The sequence below is a fragment of the Peromyscus eremicus genome, chromosome 8b (assembly GCF_949786415.1).
Source record: "Peromyscus eremicus chromosome 8b, PerEre_H2_v1, whole genome shotgun sequence".
Classification (NCBI taxonomy): Eukaryota; Metazoa; Chordata; class Mammalia; order Rodentia; family Cricetidae; genus Peromyscus; species Peromyscus eremicus.
In genome coordinates this window covers 56978278-57006239 of record NC_081424.1, presented here as the reverse complement: position 1 = coordinate 57006239, position 27962 = coordinate 56978278, and the positions used below count along the sequence as shown (strand labels likewise).

General features: G+C 38.0%; 1 protein-coding gene across 3 annotated transcripts in view; it reads left to right on the top strand.

Moving 5' to 3' along the window:
- Prkn (parkin RBR E3 ubiquitin protein ligase) overlaps positions 1 to 27962 on the top strand; it is a 1191501-nt gene that overhangs the window by 195 nt on the left and 1163344 nt on the right. The window lies entirely within an intron of this gene.

The window sequence follows — 27962 nt, the reverse complement described above, 5'->3', positions numbered from 1 at the left end:
CGCGCCCGTGGGTGGCGCCACGTGACACCCCGCGGGTCCGAGTGGGATCCTCGGGGGGCTGGCCCGAGCCACCTGTCAGTGACAGGCGTGTGCGCCGCGCTCTCCGCCGCTCGGTGGGCTTCCTCGGCTCCCCCAGGGCCCGCGAGTGGCCGCGTCGGGTGCATTGTCAGTCCCCACCCCGCCCTTGCCGAGGTTAGCCCGGTGCCCGCTGAACACGGCATCCCCGCGGACACCCCGGTGCTCCACGGCGCCCTCCCACGGCCGGGCTCGTCCCCGCCCTGTCAGCAGCCTGGCGCTCTGCCACGCCTGGGTGACGACCAGCCCAGGTCTGTTTCTGTCCCCTCGTGTGCCCTGGAAAGGACTGTCAAGCTGTCCTTCACTTTAGGTCAGGTTCAGACACTGCAGGACTTTTAAGAAGCCCCCAGGAAGCGTTCGACTGGTGGAGGTAATGGGCTCCAAAGAGATTGCACCTTGCTCCTTCAGTTATGTCTTTTTTTTTTTAATGTCTCCTCGAAGATCTGAGACGAAAGAATAGCGAAGTATAATAGCAAAGATGGAATCTTTTTACAGTTTACAACTGGATGTAGTTTGATGAGTGCAGCTTTGGAAGTGGCCACTAGGGTTGTTAGGAGCACTGTCAAGAAGGGCCAGGAGAGTCCTCTCAGAGATGTCAAATTCCCAGGCACTTTGGGGTTCTCCTCCAAAATGAGTAGAAATGCATAGTGGCGTTGTGCGAACATTCCCGTGTGGAGGTTTCGTTACTGTAGACTCCTCCACGTGGTATCTTGGAGCTCTGGTGAGCTCGGTTGTGATATATGCCTGAGAAGAACCGCTCCAAGTACAATGGAAATGGATCTATCCGAGGTGGCTTTATGAAATAAATGCTTTACATGATGCAAGTAGCTAAGTCTGTTTTTACTTATGAAAGTAAGGTTAAATAGAGCAGCCTTCTATCCCTCCCTCACTGGGGGAATCATGCCAGGTCATTAACATCCTCACTGAAACAGAGGCACAAGCTAAAGATGTCCAACTTCGCTCACCTTGGTAGGGTAGTGTGTATTTTTGGTGAATGAATTGGAAACATGTTAAATTTATAGAAAAGTTACATTTTTATGACTCTTCCTGAGCCTTTTAAGTGACGTTTACTTAAGAGCTGATTGTGAACACAAACCTGAACTGAGTCAGTGAGCCAAGTGGGAGAGATTAGGAAAAAATTATGGGAGACTTTAAAAGAAAGAAATATTTCATATTTTGAAGACAGTTGCACACATTTAGTCTCTTCAAACTTAATCCAGTTGGATGATTTTGAGAAGCAAATTCCCAGAAAACTTTATAAAGACAGGAAATTAAGACCTAGAAACAATTATTTTATAAGGAATCTAGTAAATTATTGTATTAATAAGTTTTTAGGATGGAACACATTTAGGCAGTTTTATTAAGATTTATCTGGAACTCTCTTAATAAGTGTGATATCTGGGCATCACAACTAAATCCATTACTGACAGAAACAAGCGAAATGTCAGGTGAATTTTAAATCTGTTCTTTCTCTTTCTCTCACTATTGTTGTGGTAGGGTGAAGATGTGTGTATTTCAACACAAATGATTAAATCGCTCTCCCCCACCCCAAGAAAAGGAACTTAACATATTTTAAAAATTGCATAAACAGTGTTAAATAGACTATTTAGTTCAACTAGTTTTATTGCCCAGTTCTATTGGTGGCCATATTTTAATAAACTTCTGAATTTATAGTTTGGAGAATTGTGTGTGTTGACAACACGCAAAATAGGTGAGAGTGAAACAATTCCAAGGAAGCCCCGGAAGGAGTAGTTCTGCATTTTTGTGAATGATCTCTGAGCCAGGAAACAAAGACCAACAGTCTTTATCCAGAGGTCTATTGCAAAGGACACACAATTATCTCGAGGAACCCAACAGCGTCTTCTACTGCACAGCACTGCTCAGAGCTGGTGCCTTTTGTGCTGTCCTCTCCCGCCTTGCTGTAACCTCCTGGTGCAGGCATCACAGCTGCTCTTCCATTGAAGTCCTTGCTTTCCTTTGAGAAAAATCCCATGGATTGGTTTCCTGGCCAAATATGAGGAAAGGGGACAAATACTTCCTGGCCCATAAAATAATTTCCCTTTTATTGTTACAAAATAGAGGGTTCCCTTCTTGTCATGGACATGGCTTTAAAAGCACTTATATTTCCTACTTGGATTATGATTAATGTGTTAAATGCCTTGACCTAGACAGACTTAAACCATAATTTAATTGAAGTCAGTGAACATGGAGAGGGATTGTGAGGCATGGAGAAGGGATTCAAGATAATGAAAAGCTTCAGAATATTTAACTGAGAAAAATGTAATTTTCAACACCTCTTTAAATTTTTTTTATCTTTTAAAAAATGAGCACTTCTTTCTGTTTAAAATTGAATTTTAGTGGATACAATTGTGAATTGTTCTAAATGTCCTATACATTTAGGCATTTGATAATATCAGCTATTAAAATATGTGGGTACTCATACAATTAAAATAGGAAGTTCTTAAATTAAAACCCAGTGTTACAAAAGGTTTTTGAAATAGAAATGTAGCTCAGTGTTGTATCCTAGGATTGGTAAAACCTTGGGTTCCATTCAAAAAGTGTTGTTTTTTTTTAATTGATTAAAAATACTATTTCCTATATCTTGTTGAAAGTCTCTTAGAGAATTTAACTGTCTGCATATAAAGATCATACTTATTCCTGCCTATTCTTCAATTTTATAAGATATGTTAGTTATCCTCCCTTTTAAATGAATATTCCGTAGTCATAAGGCCTTTCAGTGTGCATACTACACAGGTGTCTTTGGGGGCCCTGTCCCCTCTGACAGTGTTAGTATACGTTTTATTATCACTTGCCAGCAAGTATTTTTTTTTAATTGTCTTGTTTATAGATAAAAGGTTGACATTTTACTTTGAAAATGAGTTTTAGGAAAAGTAATGCATTCTATAATGATTTAGTTTTACAAAAGCAGATTCCAGTATTGAGCATGTATTATGTGTCTGGTACTGTTAGTAAGTGCCAAGCATACAAGAATGGAATAAACAGATAAAAATGCTTTGTCATTGTAAATATTCTATCTATATTGACTATTGGTCCCATATCTGGCTTTGTTTTAAAACTTATATGCAGGGAATTTTAAGTCGTAGGCTTTGTAGTTGAATGTACTATGCTGCTGTTTACCCTGTCATCTTAATAACATTAGATGGAAGCGACTCTACATCTGAATATTGTTTGCTAGGAGGTGCCCTTGTGCCACTGTGTCACAGAATGGGTTCTATACAACTTGTTTATAGAAGAGTTTATATAATTTTATTCAGTCCTCCTTTGGGTCCAAAGCCTCTGAAAAAACCTTATGTCCTTTATAAATGTTGGTCCTATTTCTAAAGGTTTTTCTGAAGTCTGCATTTTTTTTAATCCAAAGCTTCATGGCTTGAAAATGATACAGTGGAAATACTTGGTATTAAGATATGCAAATCCATCCCTGCCTCTAAAGCTTCTTTGAACTCCCATTCACCCCCCACAAAAAAAAGGGAAAAAGAAAAAGAAAGAAAAAGTTCTACTTGTTTCAAAATGCTTAATATTTATGAACCAGGTTCAATGCAAAATACTTTATTCTGTTAGCTTTCAGTTCTTTGATCAATGAGAATTGTTTCTTACCTGCTGTTTCTTCAGCCTTTAATGGTAGCCCAGTGCTTATTCAATGTTTCTGTTTTAATTTGCATTTAATGAGCTCATTTTAAATGTTTCTTTGTAGTAATCCGAATGGTTTCCTTCTTACATTTATAATATTAAAGACAGACTTATCTGACAGCTAGCTGATTTATATTACAGCCCCCATCATGACTTATTTACTTCATCTTATAGAGGAGAATTGTGGTTAAAAGGAATGCAGTTAACAGTACTATTTCCCCTCGGACTGTGTTTCCTGATCACCTAAGTTTCTATCAGGCTAATCCAATCTTTTCATTCCCCTCCCACTAAAAAGCATGTTTTCTTTCTTGAATTAATAGATATTTCAATTGACAGTGATCATTCTAGTATCCATTCTTTATAAGGTACTATGTTAGGTGGTGCTGCACAGGGATGTTCCTTGTGTGTGTATGTGAATATATATTCTGTAGGGAAGGACACAGAAATAGAAAATCATTTATCCCCATGAGTTGTGATTTACTTGGGCTGATAAGACATGTGCATTGTACAGATTTTACTCTCTCCATTATAGAAGCAGAGTGTGGTGTTTATATATTCATCCTATCATATGGGAATTGTGTTTCACTGTGTACTCCATTTAGATATAATCTTTATATGTGATACAAACAGAGAGTAATAGGATGAAGGTCTAGTATCAGAGAGTACCCACTCTTGTTCATTTAGGAATTGATGAGCTGCCCAATGGGTAGGCAAATGAATTTCTCCTTTCATTTTGATGCCTTCCCTGCTTTCTTCCCTGTTTTCGTCATTTATCTTTTTTTTTATGTGTTGTGGATGGTATTTGCCATATCTTCCTACATAAAGACTTTCTATCATACTTTTCCCCCATCATTTTGATTTCAGAGAAGTCACCGAACAAACTGATTGTCAGTTATGGGTTGCTGAAGTTTTACAACAGATCCAAATATGCTTGCCTTTATTTGCCTACTGTCTATGAGCATTCTTAGTGAAGGTTACTATTGCTCTGATAAAATTCCATGACCAAAGCAACTTGGAGAGGAAAGGGTTTATTTGGCTCACTTCCATAGCACTGTTTATCCTTGAAGGACATCAGGGCAAGAACCTGGAGCAGGAGCTGATGTAGAGGCCATGGAGGGGTGCTGCTTACTGGCTTATTCTCCATGGCTTGCTCAGCCTGCTTGCTTATAGAACCCTGGACCACCAGCCCAGGGATGGCATCACCCACAATGGGCTGGGACCTTCCCTATTAATCACTGATGAGGAAAAATGCTCTTTAGGCTTGCCTACAGCCTGATCTTAAGGAGGCATTTTCTTAATTGAGGTTCCCTCCTCTCAGATGACTTTAGCTTGTGTCAAGTTGACACAAAGCCAGCTAGCACAGGCATTATGTCATGAACTCTGTTTTGTTTAGATGTGGCAGGAACAATTCTGAAATAATTTTTCCGAGAATCAAACTTTCAGGGACCTTCTATGTTGGATCAAGTCATTAACATAATTTTTTGTATACATTTATTAGGTCTAATTTTAGCTTCTCAGTCAGTTTAAACATTTTATAACCAACAGAATCTATGTTATGGAAGTCAGGTTAGTCAGCACAGGGGGAATGACACCTTTTGAGGTAGATGTTGGAGGAGGTAATGACTTTTTGTCTTTGAGAAATGATAGGGTGATAAACATTAGTGATTCAAGATTGATAGCTGTGTGTGAATTCTTAATTATTAAAAAGATTTCTTTAAAAGGTTTTAACACAAGAGATTAGTTGCCATAACTGAAAAGTACATAGTAATATTCCATTTCTACATATGAAATATCAGGGAGTATATTCCCAAATTATATTTTGGAGCTGTAAGAATTTTTGGAACTCTAGTGTTCAACATATAATATTTTGGAACTGTCCCAAAGCAACATGTTATGAAACACCCTTAAGAAGAAGAGGAATGGGGCTGGAGAGATGGCCCAGTGGCCATGTGTGCTTGCTATGCGTACTGGTAGTCAAGTTTGGATCCAGGTTCCCATGCAACAGTTCAGGCAAGGTGCTGTGTGTGTGCAACCCAGTGCCATGTGCTGGGGTGTGTTGAGGGGAAGAGGATCATTGTGCTTGCTGGTTGTTGGCTTAGCTCCAGGTTTAGCGAGATAAGGCAGATCATGTAGAGCAGGACACTTGATGATGTCCATGCAGCTGTGCATACACACACACACACACACACACAGAGTAAAACAAATGCACCATAGTTGTACTATGTATTGAATTAATTATACTTTCACTGTTAATTAATGTCAGGAAATTTTTAAATGGTAATACACAAAAAGCTATTTTATGTTGTGATCATTAATGTAGAGTTTTCAGGAAGAGAAACATTAGGACCACTGTTTCAATTTCTTTAATCATCAATTTTTCTCTATACATTTTGGAGGCGTGTCTCAGTTACTCCATTAGTTTTTCTTTGCTACTATAATAAATTACCATGTTTAATGGCTTAACATAAATTATTCTGTAATAATTCATGAGACCATTTGTTAGCAGACCTTCCTTTTGTAGGCTCCAGGAAGGGTCCTCTTCTACCCGGAGAAGTACTTGGCCTCACCATTCACTGTGTCCTCTTCTCTGTGTCACTTTGCTGTAGTCACACTGCTACCCTCTGTGGCTGCCATCCCCTTCCTCCTCCCTGTCTTTCTCTTCCCCTTCTCACCCCTCTTCTTTTCTTCATCTTCTCTCCTCCCACTCCTTACTTCTTTCCTCCTCCTTGTATGTTTTGTTTGTTTTGAGACAGATTTTTTTCTATGTAGCCCAAATTGGTTTCAGTCATGAGATCCACTGTAGCTAGAGTTTTCCTGCCTGGCCCACAGTCAGGACAAATCTCTCTCACCTGCCAGTCCCACAGCCTCTCAGACCCGACCAAGTAAACAAGGAGACTTATATTGGTTACAAACTGTATGGCTGTGGCAGGCTTCTTGCTAACTGTTCTTACAGCTTAAATTAATCCGTTTCCATTAATCTATATCTTGCCACATGGCTCGTGGCTTACTGGTGTCTTCACATGCTGTTTGTTCTGGTGGCGGTTGGCAGTGTCTCTCTGACTCAGCCTTCCACTTCTCAGCTTTATTCTCCTCCTTGTCCCGCCTATACTTCCTGCCTAGCCACTGGCCAATCAGTGATTTACTTATTGACCAATCAGCAACACACTTGACATACAGACCATCCCACAGCAATCCACTTGCCTCAAAACTCTTCTGGAGCGTGTGCAGATGACAGGTGTGTGCTGCCGTGCTAGCTACATTCCATCTTCACAGGAGTCCAGGTTCTTTTGTCTTTAGGAGTACTTGTGCTTACATTTAGGGGCCACCTGGACAGTTTCTTCTCCAGACCCTTAACTGAATCTCATTTGCAGTTTCCTTTTGTCACATTGGTAGCATTCACAGGGTTCAGGGGCTGCAATGTAGACAGTCTGAGTAAGTGTTGTTTATCTACCACTGTAGGCAGGAATTATCATTTGAAAGTGTGGTTGATGTAGAATGACAAGTAGAATCCATTGAATTGAGAGTGGTTTTGTTTGTTTGTTTTTGCATGTCATTTAAATGTAATGCAATAATGTAGTAATGTTGTGTGTAAGGAGTCTAATCCTTTTCCTCATGGACTAGTTGATGACAGCAACGAAGGGCACAGCTTACTTTTCAAGATAGTTTTCCCAGGTGACAACGGACCATGTGGATACTCTCCTGGACTGAAATAGTGAATTGCAGCTGGGTAATTTAATGGACCAGGTTGCTTTTTGCATCCCGTAGAGAAAGGGAAGCTTTGCTATGCTTTTGACAGGAAATAGGACTTTATATAACAACAGATGATCAGGCAAACAGGAGCAAATAAGTATTTCATGTATGTTTTGCTTTCTGATTTGAGTTTGCTGTGAATATTAGACAGTTATTGATATTCTGTAATAGATCAACATTGTTTTGTCTGTTGCAAATAATAACTAATCTGACTTGTTGAAAATTACAGAGTTAAACTTTTAAAATAAATTTTAGTAAAGTTGAGAAGGACAAAAGAACAATCTGGTAGCTTAATTTGCTTCAATTTTTAAGGATGTCAGTATAGATTTTGGCTTTAGGAAAGAGTATTGTTGGAAATATATATCCCATTTTTCATTATTAATATAGTTAGAAGAAAGTCTAAAGAAAATGTGGGCTATCGTTTTAAAATAGATGCAGAATTTTATTTTTTAAAAAGGAAAAGTTTCATTCTTTTGTTGGCAAAATAAGAAAATGAATGTCCATTGTTTATTTAGACCTCATTCTCAGGGCTTGTGACAGGCACAAAGAGGCTGCACTGTAATAGAGGAAGCTGCTTTTTACTGAATATTCTGTGTTCATTTGTGGGAATCCAGCAAAGTAACCTCCAGCTAAGGTGGTGGGCTTCTGAGCAGGTAGATAAAGAAGGTGGGCTTCAAATAGAGGGACTGTGAGTAAGATGGAAGAATAGTTATCAGGGCCTGGGCTGGGGAAGGGCCAGCATTTGACCCAGAGGAGCTGAAAAGAAGTGATGTGTGAGATTGCGGGGAAAGTGTGGGGCATCTCAGAGAAGTATTCCATGTCATGTTGGAGAGTGAAGTCTTTGCTCTGAGTAGTGGGGGATTGCTTGATCTTAATGCCAGAATGGATGTGAAAATTTATATAGAAAGATAATTTTGGCATGAGGACCATGTTGATTCTTATTTATTTACTTTTGGTTAACATCAAAATCATGGCCATGCTCTATCATAACTTAATGCTCTACAAGTTAACACACTTGTGTTTTGGTGAATTCCAGCAGAGGAAAGCAATCGTTGACAACTGCAGAGGTCAGTGACCTGGCTAACTTAAGTGCATGAATTGGGTATCCTCAAAAGTAATAGCAGAAAGTGGCTAGCCATGGCTGAAAGGAAGGAACTGATGCAAATTTGAAGACAATGGGCTGGGGAGATGCCTCAATGGGTAAAGAGCTTACCAGGCAAACAGGAGGACCTGGGTTTGGGGCCCCAGTGCCCACATCAAAGCTAGACTTGGTGATGCACTCCTTCTAGGAGCTGAGTTGGGCAGAGACAGGCAGACCAGTCTGCTGGCTAGCCAGCTGGTTCAGAGGAATGAGTAAGCCCCAGGTTTACACACAGACACACATATCAGAGGCTGGACTACACTTTGAATCTGCTACACTGTTTCCCACCCAGGCAGAGTCTATAAGATATTAGGACAATTAGCACTCTGATGTAATCAAAACAAACCAATCCTTCAAGGTTGTACATTTTATATATTTCACAGAATCACTTTTTTCCTGCTAAATCCTAAAGACTCTATTTCGATGTTGTTTGTTTACATAATACTTCATTCTTGAAGGAAGAAGTATGTTTTTGTGTAAGAAAAACTGCTGAGTGAAAGTCAGTAGAAATGAAAGGAGAGGAGATTTCATGCTTTGCCTTTGGTTTCTCTTCTCCAGTATCCCTTGGAAGGATCGTTCTCTGTTGACTCTGTCTTAGCTGGCTTCAGCCTCATCTTGTTTATCTTTGGTCTCTGAGCCCAGCCACATCTCAGTGAGTGTTGAGGTAGGGAAGGAGTGAATGAGCAGGCAAAGAATGAATGAGTATATGGCCTGATTTGATGAATGCTGAATACATTTCAAATGTTTCAGATTCAGAGAAGATGATTCATTAAACTTAAGAGGAGGATTTTATCTGCAGCATTTTCCTGTGCAGAGTGAATTGAAGCTAGCACAGGGATACATTTTTTCTTTCTGTTCCTTGTTCTTTACTGTTGCTTCTCCTTGGTGTTTCTCTAGTGCTTTTCTTAGAGAAAAGCTATTTAATTATTTGAATTTTTCATGACACTGGGGTTAGAAAGTGGTTGCTCTATGTATGATGCTTAAAATATAAATCACACGGATGTCTTGTCTCTTCTACCTTTAGCTTTTAACTTCATATCAAATACATTTTTCTTCTTTGGGGTCTGTATTTACTTGTTTCCCTAGTGAAGCTTTTCTCCATGGGATACTTTCAATAGAAACATATGCTCAAAGCTTCCCAGTAATTACAATATCACTAAAAGCTTCATAATCACATTACTGAAACTAAATGTTAAAAAAATTTGATTTTCCTTGATTCAATCATTTCAATTGACTTCTAGACTGCTGCATGATTTATTGAAGAAGCATGACAGGCCAAAGTCAAGAGGTACTTATAGTGCCTAACGCTTTGTAGGGAAAACTTCATGGCAATTTGATTTAGACAGACATTTATCTTAATTATTCTTAGGTTGTTTTTAAAAGGGAAACATTTATTTTCATGCTTTTAGTATTTCAGCTTATTCTGGTGACATCATTCTGTACTCTCCAAGGCTTAAGCATCAACTTCTCAGCCCCATTTACACACAGACTCTGGTGAAACAAAAAAGGGCAGAAGCTTCATTTCTCTCATAATTGTTCTAAGCATGTTCCTTCATGTTATTTAAAAGACATGTTTAACTTTAATGTTTTCATTGGGAATTCTGCATAATTTTGAGATATTTGTTTCTGTTTACCATGAGCAAACACACCCCCAGCAGTGCCTCCACATAATTAAATAACCCAACATGCCAACAACATCGCTTATCTATTTCGTAGGATATGGAGCATTAAAAATAAACATAGCTACTTTTTTCTCATTGCTCACAGGGGGTGGAGAAATGATCATCCATCAAACTCATGTCTGGTTGTTCTGAAAACCGTTCATTTTTATTTTTAATGAAGTAGAGACTCAAATGAATATGAAATTACCTTCCAAAGTGACATGAATTTTCCTAATTTTTAGCTCAGGTTTTAAAATTTATGTATGTTACAAAGCAGTAAATCTAGAGTAGTTTTCAATCACATTTCCTATCTACTCAGCCAGAAGTCTGGATAGTACAGTGGAAGTGTATCTTTTGCTAATAATCATGCAAAAAGAATTTTGTGGCATTTGAATCATTTTATTAATTTTCTGAAGGTGAAATTTGAACCTTTAAATACTTTGCTTTGTTGGATTTTTGACAAAGAAATATAAAATTGAATTATTCTCTGAATCTGGCGTACATTTTTGCCCCTCCCTTTAACAAATGACAAATTTTATAAATAATGGTCTTGCCACCATTCTGCTGCCTTCATGGGGTAGGTTTATTATTTGTTGGATTAATTTATTATTCCTTTAAAAATAAAGCTTAGAATAAATACACACATGTCCCAAATCATCCTCCCACCATACTATCATATCACAATGTCTTATATACATAATAGTCCTCCACATTTCAGGAGTGGAGCTATAGTAATATTCCCCCTTATCATAGTTTTTGTCAGCTGGCACAAACCTAGACACGCCTGGGAAGAGGGAATCTCAATTGGGAAGTGCCTCCAACATTGGCCCGTGGGCATGTCTGTGAGCATTTTCTTAATTGCTTATTATGTAACCAGGCCCAGCCCACTGTGGGCATGGGAAAGGTGACAGGTGGAGGGAAGCAGCCCAGGAAGCAACTTCCTGCATGCTGCCTGCTTCAGTACCTGCCCTGGGTTCCTGCCTTCCCCTGATGGTGACCTGCAACCTATAAGCCAAAGAAACCCTTTCCTCCCCAAGTTGGTTCTGGTCAGTGTTTTATGAAGCAACAGCAAGCCAACCAGGACTTTTATAAGTGTACTGCTACTCAGGAGGACTGGAATTAAAGTGAGGAACCTGGGTCATGGGGAGGTCCCAGATGGTTTTGGTTCTAGAAGATAAAAGTGACTTGGTTTTGATGTTTCTTATTAAGATTTTTTTCTTGATTACCATAAAAACAAAAAAATCTAGGTAAGTTGGGCAGTGGTGGTGCATACCTTCAGTTCTAGCACTCAGAAGGCAGAGTTAGGAGAATCTCTTGAGTTCAAGGCCTGCCTGGTCTACAGAGTGAATTCCAGGACACCTGGAGCTACATAGAGATACTCTGTCTCAAAACCCAAAAACAAACAATACCCCCCCACCAAAATTTAAGTAAATAATCCAGCTTTAGAACATCTATGTACTTTCATATGTGAATAGTTAGTCTGGGAGTGGATACCTGAATGTGGCTTTATATTATGCATCAAAAGTGTATATTATATCAAAGATGTAAGGCAGAGCTAAACATGTAGTATTGACCCTACTTACAAGCTAGTAAGTCATTGTGTCTAAACATATCATGGATGGTGCAGACTTAGAAGACTTACAGTCCAGAGACTTAGGACCCCATTGCTATGATGAATAAAGTTAAATAAACATCATTAAATTTACAGTTTTCTTTGTCTCCAAATTCCACAGAGGTGATGTGATATGATCCAGATGAATACTGTCCATGTAGTAGGCTTGCCTTGCAGATAAAGGACAGTCAGTTTGAAGATCTACCACCATTGTAGCAAGCAGTAAGGAAACCTATTCTTTATCTAGAGATAGGCATTTATGAATTTCTTAAGGTTCTATAAAGAACCTTGAAATATGGCCAAGGTAAATAATTGGTCAGTACCATAGAGCATCTGAATGTGCAATAACATGTGTGGTGAGTGAGGGACCCAAAAGAAATAATGCCTTTCAAAATTTCATGCCATCTTGTTTTGGAGTCTTATGAGCTGTGGCATGAGTATGGTCAGTATGACTAATCCCACCACAAAGGCTAGAAACGAATCTATTAAGCTGTCTGATACAAAATTTAGTTAGGGCTGCAAACAATAGGACCTTAAGCATCAGAATAAGGCCAGTGTAGTATTGACTTCATCTAGTTTCCCTACCTTCCATCCAACCAAAGTCTTTGATCAGGGAGTTCAATGGGTATTTATTCAGAAAGTCTAAGTGTCATTGTTAGTAATGATGAGGACAACAGATATTCCAGAATGCAGCCCTCATGCCTAGTGAAGAGCCATCCCGTGCTTTACTCTCCCTTACATAGAGTGCAGGTCACTATGGTGTGAATTGATTGCCACATTAAAGTATTTCAGAGGTCAAACCAGATGGGATATTAGCAGTTGTTCACATTCAACAGAGCTACAACTTTCAATGTAGAACATTTTGCTGACTGAGTCTGACTTTGGTTGGTTTTCTCTAGTTGTCACAGATGGCTACTTTTGTTTAGAGCATCCTGTCAGCATTCAATTTAGTCCAACCTGCAGCACCAAGCTACAACTGATGTTGGTCTCAGTTCTCTCCCTCACACATACTGTGGTACTTGTGGATGCTATGTATCAGAGTTTGCAGGATACTTGAGGAACTCTGAATTGTAAACATGCCTTCTTTGCCTTGGGAAAAAGTTGCCTCACCTCTCATCTTCTAAAGAAGTCTCCAACCAACCAAGATGCTGTGTGGGATACAAAAATATAAGGGAACACAGGCTCCTAAGCTTCTCTGGGGCTAACTGAGATCTTGCAGGTAGTGCTCTATTTTGACACTGCTCTGTGCAGGGGCAAACCAGGGTTAAAACTGAACAGCAAAGGCTCTTAGACTTTTGGCCTTTGATTTAGTCCAATAGCATATATTTTTAAAAGGAAGATTCAGGGCATAGATAAGAAAGCGGATAATCCATTTCATGTTTTTCATAATGTTTTAGCACTGTTCAGAATTACAGGAAGCAAGGGATGGTGCTTTATACCTATAACCCTAACACCTAGGAGGGTAGGGCAGACCTGAAGTGAGTTGGAGACCAGTCTATGGTTCAGAGTGAGATGTTGTCTCAAAAAACCAAATCTAGAACAAAACCAAAGGAAAGCCCTGTCAAATTGTTTTTAAGAGAATCAGCTCTCTACCTTTTCCAAAGTATTGAAAATATTTTACTATCACAGGGAAGTGAAATATTTGTGATAGTCTCAAGATCAATCCGAAGATAATCAGGCTGCCATTTTTGTTTTAGTTTTTCATATTGAATAATCCTTCTAAAATGTACCTCCTTTCTCTTGCCATGGTAATCCCAATAGACTAAATGTAATTGTACATTGCTTTGTTCTGAGAGTATCTTTTATTTAGAACCATTAGTATTGAATAATATAAGCATAAAAGCTTGAGTGCCTAATCTTCCCATAATTTAATTTGAAAATTTTTAGTTTGGTCTTCATAAGTAATGTCTATATGTCATGAATCCTAAGAGCAAGATGAATAAGTGACTTTCTGTAATATGCTCATATGCATATTTATATATGTGTATATATAATATGTTTACCTCAAAACTTAATGTGTTTTTCTATGAATATATAGCAATCTTGCTTAAAGAAGTAATTTTAAGGTAGAAAAACTCAAAGTTTTGATCTATCCAATGATAAGATTATTTGGATTGTTTCTCTCCCCGTGGTAGTAATCTAAAAGAGACATTTTCAAACTCATGAATACCATCAGCAGATTATGACCAGTATCATCAGGAGACTACTCTGATGTGGAGCTCTTATGTTCTTAGGAATAGTTTAGTCAGTGACCTGTATATTTATATCTCTGATGGATTTCCTTCCATTTCAAAAAGGAGAGAAAATGGAACAGATAAAAATGTTTGATGTCTACTGAGTTCTCATGCTGTACATTGTGTTTCAGGTGCTATTCCTGATTCATGAGACTTAATCCTTACCATCTCTTGTGATATTATTTTGGTATCCTTGCTCCCTTTCAGGAAACCAAAGCACTTAGAGGTTACATAGCTTGCGCATGGGTGTATAGTGACTCAGCCCCAGGTTATATGACCTGGAAATGTGTTTACCTGGACCACCTAGCTGCTCAGGCTTTGCCCTTCACTTTCTTTTATTTCCTTAGTTCTCTTATTTCTTTTCTAACAGAGCTCCCCCACTCCCTGTTGGCCTCTCAGATCAGTTTAGAGGCTGAAATAGCAGATGAAGCTAAAAAGTTTCTTTGACTTATAACAATTTCTTCCAGAATTATCTTGTTGAAAGTAAATAGCCCATCTGGCTTCCTTTTTTCACAGAGCAAAACTCCTGAGTGAGCTTTGTGACTGATGCTGGCTGTATTCCATGAAGTGCGCCTGTTGGCCCTAAGCAAGATGAACACAATCTGTTTCTTCTATTTCTAATAAAGGAAGAGAGTGCCTTCATTTGCCTCTTTAATTCATGGCTTGAATTTTATGTCCTTCTTTTGCACAATGGCAGCTTTCCTGCTGGTTTCTCTTTCCTTTTCTTTCTTTCATTTCTTCCCAATTTTCAGGTAGATTTGAAACTACATAATAAACACTTTTCAATACAAGGACACTACAATGAAATCACATTAAAACTTGCATTTTTCAAACCATAGCAAGAAGTTGTTAGCTGTGTAACTCCCATTGATTAGCAGGAACTGGAAGGATGGTTGAGAAAGCCATGTTTCTGCTGCCCCATTCTTTGCCTGCTCTCTACATAAAGAGCAGTGTTTAGCCTTCTGCGCCAGAGTCCACAGGAGTCCAACAACCAGGCTGTGCACACTCTGAGAGTTTACCTCTAAGTACCTTAATTTAGCTCCTGAGTTTACTTCTAAGAAGCAGCAGGGACTATCCCTCTAGCCCTGATAATTATCTTCCCACAGGGCTGACCAAGGTTTGCAGAATGGGGACATTAAAAATTGAACCTGAATTCTCCTTGGCCAAGAAAATCATTTGCTTCTTTCTGTGTCGTTGAACAGATAAGAATATTGTGAACTTTATAAGCTATTTAATGCATTTTTACATTGTTTTACTTTTACATTTTCTTATGGAACTAGACTTCATGAAGTCATCATGCTATGTTTTTTGATGTATTTCCATGGTTGAAAACTCATCTCCACATCTTGTTATTTGAGGCACAAATTCACAAAAGCCAGTGCCTTTATGATCTTACTCACTAAGTGCCAGTTCACAAATAGGCATATATAGATTTTATGCCTGAGGATGTTGTTGTGTCGGGGATCTATATGGGTACATGTGAAAATATATGTATGTGAGCAGGTGTGTCTGTGTGTCTGTGTGTATCTGTTTGGAGGTGCTCATGTGGAGCTCATAGGTCACTCATAGGTGTTATTTCTCAGGACGGCCATCCATTTTATCTTTTTTTTTTTCTTTTTCGAGATGGTTTCTATGTGTAGCTTTGCGCCTTTCCTGGATCTCGCTCTGTAGACCAGGCTGGCCTCGAACTGACAAAGATCCATCTGCCTCTGCCTCCCGAGTGCTGGGATTAAAGGCGTGCGCCACCACCACCCAGCTCATTTTATCTTTTGAGATAGGATCACTCTGGAATCTGGTGTTTACTGATTAGGTGAGACCAGCTGGCCAGTGAGCCCTGAGAGAATTTCCTGCCGATGCCTCCCCAATGCTGAAGTATAAACTCATACACCATGCCAAAGCATGGGTGCTGGGGATTGAACTCGGGCTGTTGTGCTTGTGTGCAAGTGCTTTTCCAATTGAGCTGTAGCCCTGAGAATGTGTCCTTTCATAGAATCATAATGGATTTCACTTGATTAAAAGGGACTGATGATACAAAATGAAGACCCACACAGTGGCAGAATTGCAGGCCCAGGATATTTGGACAGATTCTGTAGTCTTAACTTATATCTTGAAATGACAGTGCAAATGGTTTCATTATAGAGCTGCTCTTCTTTGAAAACAAAGGGGATCTTTAAATGTATCATTTGAGGAATAGGAAGAGTGAGAGCGATCTAAGAAAGAGCCTCACCCCTCATTTCTCCTCCCATAGTCCAGCTGTTTGTATATACCACTTCAGACAAACTTCTAGTGTCTATCTTACACGTGGGCTGGCATCTTATACACTGAAAAAAAAAAGAGAGAAAGAACCTATTTTTAATACTTATTAATAATGTATCTCCCAACTTTGACATTTAAAAAATTTTGTGACAATGATAGCAAATTAAAAACAACAAAAACGTTACTTGCAATGTACATATACTATATATATATATATATATATATATATATATATATATATATAAATTAATAGGTTTATTTTTACATTTGAAATTTGTATTATATTTTTCAGTGTTTATCTTTACACAGTTGGCAGATGCAGTGTAGTTATTTGATTCACTTTAAAGTTGATTAATAAGAGAACTTAAAAGAATTTTTTACAACATAAATAAAGCACAAACTAATAAGGTTCTTTTGTATTACAATTCATACGTGGCCATCTTTGAGTACTATATGCTATTGCTATATGCTAGAACCCTACCAAGTAGCTTTAATCATCCTTGAGTTACAAATAAGCATATCAAGGCTTATCTTTTATATATAGAACACATTTTAATTATTCAGAAATAATTATAAGGTATAATAACATTGACAACTTTTTTAGTAGGTTATTCTCTAGGAAATGTCTGAAACATTCTTCTTTTGTTTTTGGTTTTTCAAGACAATGTTTCTCTGTGTAGTTTTGGTGCCTGTCCTGGATCTCACTCTGTAGACCAAGCTGGCCCGGAACTCACAGAGATCCACCTAGCTCTGCTTCCTGAGTGCTGGGATTAAATGCGTGCATCACCACCACCTGGCCCAAAATGCATTCTTATTGAAAACATTTTAAGGTTTCAATTTAGCAAGTGCATTCAGTGAACCCTGTCACCTAGTTTAAATAGGACTAACAGCTCTAAATTAGGCTGAGGCATTCGTCTGTTTAACTAGTTCATAGGAAACCAAAATATAAGACTAAAGCCCTGAAATTGGCTGGTAATGATCTAGTTTAGTTTCTGGTGCTCATTCTTGTAAGGAGTTTGGGGGATAGGTGATGGAGTTTGCTCATGGAGAGGGAGTGAAGACATGAGACCATGACTTCTTACAGGAAGGGTAAGGCACTTTACACTGTAGAGTTAGTCATAGTCTCCTGCAGACTCTTCATGTGATTGGTGGGTAGGCCCTTCTCTCCCATATCGAGGACACAGCTGACTCTAGCAGCCCTGTTAGTTGTGAGAGAAGTCTCACTATTTGACTCGCAGAGGCACTGAGGATATCCAGTTAAGACTATATTTCTTAGGTCTCAAGTTTTAAGTCCTAAACTTAATGCATCTCCTGCCCTTTCCCACCCCTTAAATAAGGCCCTTTGTAGGTTATTCTCTAGATAATGTCTTTCACTCAAAATACATTCCTATTGAAAACATTTTAAGGTTTCAGTTTAGCAAGCTAGTCCGGTACTTTGTAACCAAGCTTAAATGTGACTAATAAGTCTACATGGGCTTGGCAAGAGGGAACTCCCCTTGTTAACACTAGCCCACAAGTCCCAGACTTAGGGGCTGACATTTAGTTCAACCTTGAACATAGTAAATTGATGAAAGAATAAACACAATCAATAAGCTCCATATTTTACTGAGAGTGGAAATAATGGCAATCTTGTAGGGAGAAATCTAAACAGAAACGCACTTGGCATTTATTGTGCGTATGGTGTTGGACTCTGTTAGTGGATAGTCAGGCTCCACCCATTGCCATCTATTCAACAATGACTCAGTACCCTCAGAATCACTGCCTTCCTATGTACAAAGTGGGGTCACATTGCATAACTCTTAAGAGGTTACCAGCATGCAATGAGAAGTCCTTAACCCAGTCCCTGACATATATTTAGACTGCTTAGGCTAAGTACTAGGTACATGTGAAACACGTGAAAAAACATAATCAATTGTAGCTTGTAGTACAGTTTGTCTACCTGGATTTTTCCACTGAGAATGCATTGTTTATCCATTCCAGATATTTATAAATGTAAATCTGTTTTAGGCATATTCACAGAACTTGAAACAGAATTGAACAACAGCATAATGTTAATGAACATAGATTAAAGACAAGAATGAATATAAAGTGTGAATGTTAACTACTATCAAGATAGCATTGTTATAATTTTTACATTTTTTATTAAATGTAGGGATTTATTTTATTATGTTTAGTAGTCTTCATTAGGGTCCTAAAATATAAAGGTAGGAAATGTACTTAATACCTGTTGTGTCTTGTAAATCCAATAGTATCTTAGTCACTGTTCTATTGCTATGTGGCAATGCCATGACTAAGACAATTCTTAGAAAGGATTTAATAGGGGGCTTTCTTCCAGCTTCAGAAGGTTAGACCATCATCATCATAGTGAGGGGAGCATGGCAGCATTAAGGCAGGCATGATGTTGGAGAAGTAGCTAAGACCTACATCCTAATCTGCAGGCAGCAGAGAGGGAGAGAGACAATGAGCCTGGTGTGGACTTTTGAAACCTCAAAGCCCACTCCCAGTGACACGCTTTTTCCAACAAGGCCATAGCCACTTCAACAAAGCCAACCTCCTTTTTATTTATTAAAAATCACTTCTTCTCATACAATACATCCCAACCATAGTTTTCCTACTCCTCCCAGCTGCCCCCCCATCTTCCCTCTCCCCTGGATCCACTCTCCCTTCATCTCCCTTCAGAAAAGGGCAGACTTCTAAGAGATAACAACCAAACACAACAAAACCATATACAAGACAAGGCAAAAGCCCTTACACTGAGGCTGGACAACGCAACTCAACAAGAAGAAAAGAGTCCCAAGAACAGGCAAAGGAGTCAAAGACACAACTGTGCTCACAGAGTCCCATAAAATACCAAGTGAACAACCACAACATATAGCAGAGGACCTGTATACAACCATGCGGGCCCCATGCTTGCCACTTCAGTCTCTGTGAGCCCATATGAGCCCTGTTTAGTGGGTTCTGTGGGCCTTGTTCTCTTTGTTTCCTCTATCCTGTCTGTCTCCTACAATCCTTCCTCCCCCTCTTTCGTGGGATTCCCTGAATTCTAAGGGGAGGGGACCTGATGGAGACTTCCAGTTTAGACTCTCCCTCTGCATAATGTGTGGCTGTGTGTCTCTGTATCTGCTCCCATCTGCAGCCAGGTGAAACCTCTGATGACGACTGGACAAGGCACTAATCAATGAGTATAGCAGAATATCATTAGGAATCATTTCACTGTTTTTGTTTGTTTTAGACAGGTCCTGTTGGTTCTACCCTAGATCTCTGGGCCATCCAGTCTCCAGTTCCTGGCCATCCAAGCTGTGCTGGGCATGGACTCCCTCTCATGGAGTAGGCCTCAAATTAAATGAGACATTAGTTATGGCCATAGCTCTTAATCCTTCCACATGGTTCTTCAACTGGGGGACCAAGCATTCAAATATATGAGCCTATGGATGCCATTCTCATTCAAACCACCACAAATACTTTACACTTTACCTTTTAAAATAACATAGAGCATAATTAATTGTTTTGTCATAACTGTGTTGAAAGGTTGAATATAAAATAAGATTTTCCTTTATGCCCAAAACTGTAGTGATATTTTAAATAAACATTCCAAATAGTAAATGGAAGTTGGTTCTTTTAATTTTAACTGAATGATTTTAGAATGCCTTTGTGATTGAGTCAGTATAATACCCTTATATATCCTCTGATAACATTTGTGCGGTGAGGCCTTGCTCTGATGTTGGTGCATTAGGAAAACTCATTTAAGGAGCTAAACATCTCTTGTCAACACTGAGGTAATTACGTGCTATTAATTCTCATGCCATTTCAGACATTGCTATTTAAAACTATTCATTTCATCAGATCCTAGAACTGGGATAAGGTAGACAGCCAACTATAAACCAATTAAAAATGAGATTGCTTTGCTTTAGTCCTGAAGCACTGGAATCAGAAAGTTGACTCAATGTGAATGTAGCTTTGGGAAGGTTTTTTTACTTCATTTTGCAAGATGAATATGACTAGGCAACCTTGAGAAGACAAAGGAGTTGATGGAGAAGAAAGGGGCTTTACCTGAAGTAAGTCATTTGTAGAATCAAGGCAGTAGGTGGGAAAGAGCTGAGGGAGAAAATCTGGAACCAGTAATTTTTTTGTCTGTTTTATCCAAATGAAGCTTTTTAATGCATCTGCTCTGCACATTATTAGCTGACAATTAGAAGTGTTTAACTTTTATGTAATGTCCTCTGCAAAGGAACTAGACTAAGATTTTCTTTCAAAATAGAGGATATGATTTCAAAGGAAGAATTTTAATAAACAAAAACTCAAATGGATCAAAGAAGATATATGAAAATATTGATTTCTGTATCTGGCCAAGTTTATAGTACTTAAACTTTATCAATAATGCAGATTTTACATAAATACTCCTTTGTAAGATTTAGATTCTTTTAGCTATTTTTCATAATTACAGAATAATTATCAAGATAAATTTTAGCTCATATTTTAAAGACACCTCAATTTATAGGTGACATTCAGTTGCACAGATGCCTTTTATGATAGTTTTTAAGTGATTTGATTTGAGTGTGTGTGTGTGTAAGTGCACGTACGTACATGTACATGTGGTAGCCTGGGACTCATGTTGTCCTCAGTTGCTCCCTATTTTATGTGTTGAGACAGGGTCTTTTATTGAACCTGAAGCTTACCAACAAGACAAGACTAGCTGATCAACAAGTCCTACAGATCTTCCTATCTCTGCATCCAGCATATTATTACAGGCATACCTGACTTGTTATGTGGGTACTAGGAATCCCAGCTTAGGTCCTCATGCTTGTGTTGTAAGCATTTCACCAACGTAGCCATCTCCTTAGCCCTGATTGATTTTTTTAAGTGCTTTTTTTAATAGAAGATACATAGACATGACTTATGAAGAAATGAGTTGAAAGGAAACTATTCCCAATCTGTGATCATTAGCTTCCATTTGTTTTGTTTCAAAGTGTTTACTTTGTTTAGAAATGGAAAGTTTTCTATACAATACCTTTGCTAACCCTAAACATTATGGTGACATAACTTATGTGCCAAATGCATAGCTTTATCATGCATGACCTAAAAAATGACTTGATTCCTCCTCCATTCCTTTACATTGTTTCAAGCCATAGATATTTTTAGTGGTGTAACAAGTGTGTGTCACTTTTGTATGTTTTTTTCTTATGTTCAAAATGATCAATAGTTATGGAAGTTACTAATGTAATATAGTTTATTCTGGTCCATTGAACTAAATTTTTTTTTGAAGCTACTTTTTTAAAAAAAAAAAAAGATTTATTTATTTGTTATGTATACAGTTTTCTGCCTGCTTATATGCCTGCATGCCAGAAGATGGCACCAGATCTCTTTACAGATGGTTATGATCCACCAAGTGGTTGCTGGGAATTGAACTCAGGACCTCTGGAAGAGCAGCCAGTGCTCTTAACCTCTGAGCCATCTCTCCAGCCCATGAACTAAATTTTTTGAGACAACAAATCTTTTAATCTATGAGACAATTTTGATGTTCTAGATATTGTGATAAAAGTCTGTTTCTATTTTTAGTTTTTATTTTTTCAATGAATATTATGAAGTAAGATCTTTTATTACTATGGTATATCATTTATATATTCCTTTGCACTACAAGGCAAGTTACTTTTCTGTTGCCTGTTATTTCACTTTATAAGTTTAGCTTTGACATATCCAAATTAATATTAGTTTTTAGATATTAATGTTCAGCATTCTGATTCCTTTATTCAGCAGGTTTTGTGATCTTTGGGAATAACCAGAGAGTCCTTTCCAAAACAAAAGGAACTTTTAGATACAGATATTGTTCCCTTGGAATTTACAGTTTGCGGAGAGGAAACAGACACAAAGTCGAAAAAAAACTGTTTTATGGGGCACCTAACAAAGGAAAACTCAGTAGTGGCTAGAACAATGGCTAACTCATTAGGAGGAGGAGCCTTGAAGGAGACTGTGAAGGCTGTATAGCATTTTTTTGAATTGAGAAAAGATGGAAAGACTAGGAATGATGCATGAGTGATTAGTATAAACATCAGATGTAAATGACTGGCTAGAACGGGTCACTCTGAAGGAGAGCATCCAAAGGTATTAAATTTGCAATTCAGAATGATCCAGTGGACAAAAGACAAGTGGGAAAGATGTTAATATTTAATACTCACTATTTATTTGGTGATTTTGAATGAATTATGAGAATTTTATTTTAATTCTCAAAATGCATTCCTGTAGTTTGGCGTCATAGTCCTGATTTAGTAAATTTAAGTTAGATCTTAGAGTCTTTATGGTGACCACCAGACTAGGATTTGGTGCAGCTGCTGTGTAAGTACTCAAGGTTAGCCTTACAAAGTCTCTTCCATTTCACCTCTGCTGTACTAGAAATGATGGTCCTGGAGGGCCTGTCCTGCTGCCCATGCAAACTGAGTATGTTCCAACACTCTTCCTTTTCTTTCTTCTTTCAAAGATGATTTCTTAAAACTTCTTTTTCATAGCTTCATTGTTCTTTCAGAAAATCATACTTAAACCATTGGGGTCATTTTGCTCTTGAAACGACCTTTGGTTTCTTATAGTATGTTTGAATATAAGATGTGAAGAACAGTGAACAAACAGTAGATCATATGCTAAAGCCTTTATTCTTAATTTTCTGTTCTTATAGTAATCTTCACTTCTTAGTGACCATAAGTGATTTTCCATGCTATTCATATTGCACATATTACTAGATGTGTCTGGTTCAGTGTTTCAGCCTGATGTTGGGATGGAGGTGATTTCATTCTCTGGTCTTAGACTCTTGCTGTATTATGATGGTTGGGTTTGGGGCCCATTTCTTTCCTCTATATGTTAGTATGATTATAGATTTATTTTTATTCTGTTCAATAAAATTATTAAAAGTCAAGAATGGGATCTAAGAAGTTGACTTTTTATTCGTCCTTAATATTTTCTTCCTTGCTTTTTTTTTTTCACTACCATAAAGGCAGTGGGCACCCAGCATCTGTGTATGTGCTGACTTACATTACCTGATACAGTCCAAAAATATGGATGGGCAAAACTAGTTTATTTTACAGTAGCTCTGTCTAGTCGGTCCAGACCTTACTTACATGAGCTGTTCTTGGCAGCAATTTAATAATATTTTCAAAATGATTATTAAAATTATTTTAATGTACAAAGAAAAACTCTTTAAAACTGCTGAAGTACTATTGTACTTACGAACTACATCACCAGGTCTGATGTTTATGAGTTATCACTCTGGTCAAGAATCATTTTTGGTAATAGTATAGATTCTAGAAGTTCTAAATAGTGTAGCTAGAGTTTTCCTGCCTGGCCCACAGTCAGGACAAATCTCTCTCACCCGACAGTCTCACAGCCACTCAGACCCAACCAAATAAACACAGAGACTTATATTGCTTACAAACTGTATGGCCATGGCAGGCTTCTTGCTAACTGTTCTTACAGCTTAAATTAATCCATTTCCATAAATCTATACCTTGCCACATGGCTCATGGCTTACCGGGATCTTCACATGCGGCTTGTCATGGTGGCGGCTGGCAGTGTCTTTCTCACCCAGCTTCCTGTTCTCTCAATTCTCCTCTCTGTTAGTCCTGCCTATACTTCCTGCCTGGCCACTGGCCAATCAGTGATTTATTTATTGACCAATCAGCAACACATTTGACATACAGACCATCCCACAGCACTTATTTAGGAGTGACATATAAGGTATTCTATTTCTGTGAATTAAGTATTTAGAGAGAAGATGGGCACTATGTCAATTTAGCTTAACAATAGTACTAAATTCTCTACTGCCATTTATTTTCAAGTGAAATGCTGTACCAGACATGAATTCCTTCTTTAGAATGGATCTCAAAACCAATCAACCATAAAATGCTTGGTAGCTCCTATAATAATCATACCTGTGTTGTAACAGTGGGCACACATCTTGCCTGGAAGGTTGGTATTATAGTTTTTAGAGTTCCCATCTGGGTAAGAGCTTTAATCCTTTAACAGCCTTCATTGTACCTTCTGGCCTGTGTTCTCAAGGGTCTGGATGAGCTGACTGCAAGTTTCAGGCAGGGAAGCTAGATATTTCTAGGCTCTCTGAACAGCAATAGGTCTTAATCAACTAGTTCTGGTGGGCATCCAAGAAGAATGGCAAGATCCTGTGTTGTTTTGGTAGCTTTTGGGGGACTTTCTGACCAATAACTCATCAGCAGATACCATGCCAACAGTAGAATTTTGGTTTATTAATCCTTGGCTATTAGGTTTAGCATTATTCAGCCTTGAGGGCTATCATCTCTAATGCTCATTGTTTTCAGTTGGCTTACAAAGTACTAGGTTTTCACATACTTCTCATTTTGGATAACCCTCCCTTCATCCTCAGCTCCTTCATGTGCCTCACCCTATTCCCTCTTAAACTCTACTCCTCAGCTGTTCAGCCTTTTTGTTTTTGTGTCACTTGTGTTCCACTATCTACCAACTTGATCTTCAGTCCAAAGATCCTTTTCTAGTATCCTGGCATCTACTGGTGCTCCAGAGATTGATGGCAAACCCAAGAACACTTGGATGACCCTGGTTAAAATCATTGCATCACAAAACAAAACAACAAGACATGAATGTAGGAAAGAGACTTGTAGGAAGGAGGGACAATAGAGATGGGAGGAGATAAATTGGTGATGGTGATTGTAATCAGAATGCACCATATATGTGTATACACAACACATATATATGTATTCATATGCAAATACACATGGAATTGTCAAAAAACAAATTTAAGGAAAGATAAAAGTTCTCAAGAGAAATTTTTATTGAACTGGGGACAGAGAATGAATGAGAAATATATGTTGCATAAGTAAAGATATTAGACATTTTTACAGTTATGATTTTGCAAAGAAAGTTAAATCTTGACATTTTAAATGGGTTATTAATTTAGCAATATTTCAGTGGGAATTATAGGATGTTAAATTTGACTTCATTCTTGAATATTTTGAGTTTTCTTAGTAGTAGTTTCTAGTGCTGAGAGCAATCAACATTGCGAGTGTATTTAACTTAGATTTTGAAATAATGCTTGATACAACTTCAATTTTTGTGACCCAGAAATATTGATGCACAAATTTTCTGCATTAAAATCTTTCTTCTTATGTTTTTGTCCTTGCTTAAATGGGCAAACACTAGCTAAATGTGCTGGAGAATACAGTACTTTCAGGAAATGACAAGAAATATTGATTTACTTTATTCTTATTCCCTCAAGCAGAACAGCCATAAAATATGTTCAATTTCTTTTCATTTTTATCTGTAGATTACACTGACTTGTGGTGCAGATGACAGGTGTGGACATGATAGGAACATATTGATGTTTATGAGGATTTGACTTCAAAGCTTCAAAGATGAAAAGCCTACTGAGGAACTCAACCATAGCTTTATTCATGCAATTATAGTGGTGCTAAATTTTGCTAGTTATAAACATGAATATAGATCTGACATAGGAAATTCAATCAAGGACAATTTCTGTAGGACTAAAAGTTCACCTTTAATAAGTCAACATGAAATCTACTCTGGAACTCTTAGAAAATGTAAAATATTGACCATAAAATCTACTTTTATAATTTTAAAATGTATCATTAAGTGAAATTTAAGACCTATGTAATTCCATATCAGTTACTGATTTTGACATACAAAAGTTAAAATTTAACTTGATTTTTGTACAATTTTCAAGTGCATTAACTATTCTTTGTTTAGTCATAGGTAACTACTTTTTAGGACTTTTATGTCTCTTTGGGAGTGACTTAATTTAATTTTGAGTAAATTGGAGGAGTTTCTCCGATCTGAGGAACTTATCTGCTTATTTTCCATAGTACATTAGGAGTGTCTGTGCAAATAGGCTGCCTTAAGGACAGCAATAAAATAGCCACACCATGTGGACTTGTTCCTGATATTTAGTTTTGTTTTAAAGACTCTTTTTTTTTTCTGGATTCGTATGATTACCACCCTTCTGTCTAGAATAGAGAGAAGTGATGTGACGAAGCTACTGATTATAGCTATCGACAGCAAGACTACTACCAGTCTGTATTTTCTCTGTGTCTAAAATACCAAATTGTTCCAAACTTTATCTCTGGAGCTGCACAAACTTTTTATTCATAAAGTGTACAGTTAAAGTTCATATGCAAGTTGTGTTAATTGATTTCTTCATACTTTGCCTCGTGTTTGAATGACTCATGCACTATGTATCCCTTCAGGTAGCTCTTCAAGGGAGACTGTAATTAAAGACTTACTACATAAGAGTTACATCTGAGATTCAAAATAGTGAATTTGAATATTTTACAAGATCTGTGTGTTAATAACCAAAGTTTATTGAAAGCAAAAATGATTAGTATTTCATATTTTGGTGCTAGATGAATGAGCCTTGATGATGTCAGTACCCTCATGTGTCTGTTAAAGCTAGATCTACATGTAGATTACTCAAGAGTAAACCATTTCTTTGGTGTCAAAAGTAGAGCTAGTAGCATGCTGCTGTAATTGTCCCACATTTATAATGAGTGTTTGGGTAGATCACCATCTTCCTCCATGAGAATGCTTGTTCATTAGTGGCAGACATTATAAGGTGATAGATAGGACTAGAAAGAAAGGTAAGATTTCCACTTGATGCAAGGCTTTGTAGGCATTTAAATTGCACAAGGTTAAGTCTGTGAGACACCTCAATCACTTAGCCAAAGAATAGTCATCATCAACAAACTGAAAATACATATTGCATTGGCCATTTTGAGGTGGCACCTATAATAGGCTTAAATGTCAGAAACCACAATTTTATTTTTATGAACAGGGGAAAAATATGTGATATCTTGGGCTGTATGGATGTAGGTCTTAGAAATAAAGCAATAGTGACTATGTCTTAAATCTCCCTACATAAAAACACAGCCTTTCATGAAAATGTTGCTACTTATTTACGCATGAGCCTACAAAGGGGAGACTCAAGCAAAAGTAAACATATAATAGTCCCATGTATTTGCATGAATGATTTCAGCCACACCTGGTGGCACATGCATTTAATCCAAGCACTTAGGAGGTAGAGGCAGGATAATTTCTGTGAGCTTGAGGTCAGCCTGTATAGACGAATTTCTAAATGCTCTTATTAAAAACAAACAAACAAACAAAAAACAGAGCCAAATATAAGGCCTTAGAGATCAGGGAAATAGGAATAGCCACCAGCCAACCTTACCTCACCAGCTCTGCAGCTTCCAAATGCCACGACTTCCTGTCTACCCAGGCCTTGCTCTTCTGCCCTCTCATTGGCTCTTAGCCCAGCTACCTCACTTCCTTGTCACTGCCTGTCTGTACAGACCTCCAGGTCTCTATGGTTGATACTGGGATTAAAGGCATATGTCACCATGCTTGGCTCTGTTCCCTAGTGTGGCCTTGAACACACAGAGATCCTGCCTGCTAAATGATAGGATTAAGGGCATGTGCTACCATTGCCTGACTTTTGCATTTACTTAAAATGGCTTGCTATTTCTTCTGATCTCCAGGCAAACTTTATTAACATACAAATAAAATATCACCACATTTCAGCACAAATAATGTACCACCACAAA